This window comes from Schistocerca cancellata, chromosome 3 (assembly GCF_023864275.1).
Source record: "Schistocerca cancellata isolate TAMUIC-IGC-003103 chromosome 3, iqSchCanc2.1, whole genome shotgun sequence".
NCBI classification, from domain to species: Eukaryota; Metazoa; Arthropoda; class Insecta; order Orthoptera; family Acrididae; genus Schistocerca; species Schistocerca cancellata.
In genome coordinates, this window is record NC_064628.1 from 412,324,911 (window position 1) to 412,327,410 (window position 2,500).

The 2,500-nt window shown below is 58.6% G+C and overlaps 1 pseudogene; it reads left to right on the top strand.

Moving 5' to 3' along the window:
• Positions 1-2,500, top strand: part of LOC126177247 (large subunit ribosomal RNA) — a 7,709-nt pseudogene that overhangs the window by 1,770 nt on the left and 3,439 nt on the right.

Genomic DNA, 2,500 nt, shown 5'->3' on the forward strand with positions numbered 1-2,500 from the left:
GCGTGAGCCTGCCTGGAGCCGCCGTCGGTGCAGATCTTGGTGGTAGTAGCAAATACTCCAGCGAGGCCCTGGAGGGCTGACGCGGAGAAGGGTTTCGTGTGAACAGCCGTTGCACACGAGTCAGTCGATCCTAAGCCCTAGGAGAAATCCGATGTTGATGGGGGCCGTCATAGCATGATGCACTTTGTGCTGGCCCCCGTTGGGCGAAAGGGAATCCGGTTCCTATTCCGGAACCCGGCAGCGGAACCGATACAAGTCGGGCCCCTCTTTTAGAGATGCTCGTCGGGGTAACCCAAAAGGACCCGGAGACGCCGTCGGGAGATCGGGGAAGAGTTTTCTTTTCTGCATGAGCGTTCGAGTTCCCTGGAATCCTCTAGCAGGGAGATAGGGTTTGGAACGCGAAGAGCACCGCAGTTGCGGCGGTGTCCCGATCTTCCCCTCGGACCTTGAAAATCCGGGAGAGGGCCACGTGGAGGTGTCGCGCCGGTTCGTACCCATATCCGCAGCAGGTCTCCAAGGTGAAGAGCCTCTAGTCGATAGAATAATGTAGGTAAGGGAAGTCGGCAAATTGGATCCGTAACTTCGGGATAAGGATTGGCTCTGAGGATCGGGGCGTGTCGGGCTTGGTCGGGAAGTGGGTCAGCGCTAACGTGCCGGGCCTGGGCGAGGTGAGTGCCGTAGGGGTGCCGGTAAGTGCGGGTGTTTAGCGCGGGCGTGGTCTGCTCTCGCCGTTGGTTGGCCTCGTGCTGGCCGGCGGTGCAGGATGCGCGCGCCTGCGCGGCGTTCGTGCCCCGGTGCTTCAACCTGCGCGCAGGATCCGAGCTCGGTCCCGTGCCTTGGCCTCCCACGGATCTTCCTTGCTGCGAGGCCGCGTCCGCCTTAGCGTGCTCCTCCGGGGGCGCGCGGGTGCGCGGATTCTCTTCGGCCGCCATTCAACGATCAACTCAGAACTGGCACGGACTGGGGGAATCCGACTGTCTAATTAAAACAAAGCATTGCGATGGCCCTAGCGGGTGTTGACGCAATGTGATTTCTGCCCAGTGCTCTGAATGTCAACGTGAAGAAATTCAAGCAATGCCCACCTGATGCGTAATATATGGACCCTCTCGGTCCGCCCCTCAGCATCCTTGTGATGTCGGGTGGATGATGGTTCAACTAGCCTCTCAGTGGGAAATCCTAGCTCTGGCCTTCAAGTGGTGGGGGTCGTAAGGGGTGCTGAGAAAGTTGTATTACATTTAAAGCTCTCCGACCGACAGAGCAGGGTGTCGTTGAAGGCTTGGGGGTTACCTCCCCCCCTGCCTTTTGTTTCCAGCTGGTGCAACTACTAGAAGAAAACAAGGTACCAGGCCTCCCGCTGGAGAGCCTGTGCCAGCTGATGAGCTATCCAGCCAGCCAACCAGTGTGGGTCGAGCGCTGCTCCCCGTTGTCTGCCCAGAATGTCTACGGTCCTTTTCAACTAAGACCGGGCTCGGCGTTCATCGCCGACGGGCCCACCCTGATGCTGCCAACGCGGAGGTGCAGACGGAGAGGAAGAAGGCCAGGTGGTCGCAGGAGGAGTTGCTCCGTCTTGCGCATGCTGAGGCGGCTTTGTCCCTCCAAGGCTGCCGGTTCTTCAATCAAGAGCTTGTTAAAGCCTTCCCAGAGCGCACACTTGAATCCATTAAGGGTCAGCGCAAGGGGCAGGCCTATAAGAGCATGGTAGCTGACTTTGTCGCCGAGCTCTCGGTGAGAGATCAAGAACATCAGGGCTCTGCAGACGGATCTGCTGAGGCCTCTTCCTCGTCACAGTCCTCTTCTCCGGGGGAAGACGCCGATCGGGCTATCTGGTCCCTGATTGCAGAGTTGCCCTCCTCGGGCCCGCGTTTTCGCTCACTCGATGCAGTTGTGGCCTTGGGCCCCACTGCCAGCCGGAGTTCCATCCAAGCCATGCTTGTTCCCGCTCTTGATGAACTTGGTAGCAGGGAACCATCTGTTTGTCAAGCTCCTGGCAAGGAATTCCAACAGCCACCTGAGCGGAAGCGGGCGAGGAGAAGGTGGGAATATGCTGTAGTGCAGCGCGCTTTTAAGAAGAACTCTGCGCGCTGTGTTAATGGTCTTCTAGATGGCACACTTCTCCATCAGCCACCCACCATCCCGGGGCTGATTGAGTTTTGGAGGGATCTGTTTACTCCCCCTCGTGTCAGGTCTCGGCCTCCACGTGGGGAGGGTCTCTCCGGTAAGCTGTTGCCATTCTGTAAGTGTGTGCCCTTCCAAGTTCTGTGGGCACCCATTACTGCAGATGAGGTAGCTGCAGCTCTTCCCCCTCGCAGCTCTGCGGCAGGTCCGGATCGCCTTACACCAGCCCAGTTACGTCGCCTTCCTCGTGAGGCTCTTCTTAAATTCCTCAATCTCCTACTCCTTTCACGTTCCCTCCCATCCCGTCTCTTACAGGCTCGAACCACCTTGCTGCCCAAGAAGACCGCCGCAGCATCCCCTGCTGACTTCCGACCTATCACAGTGT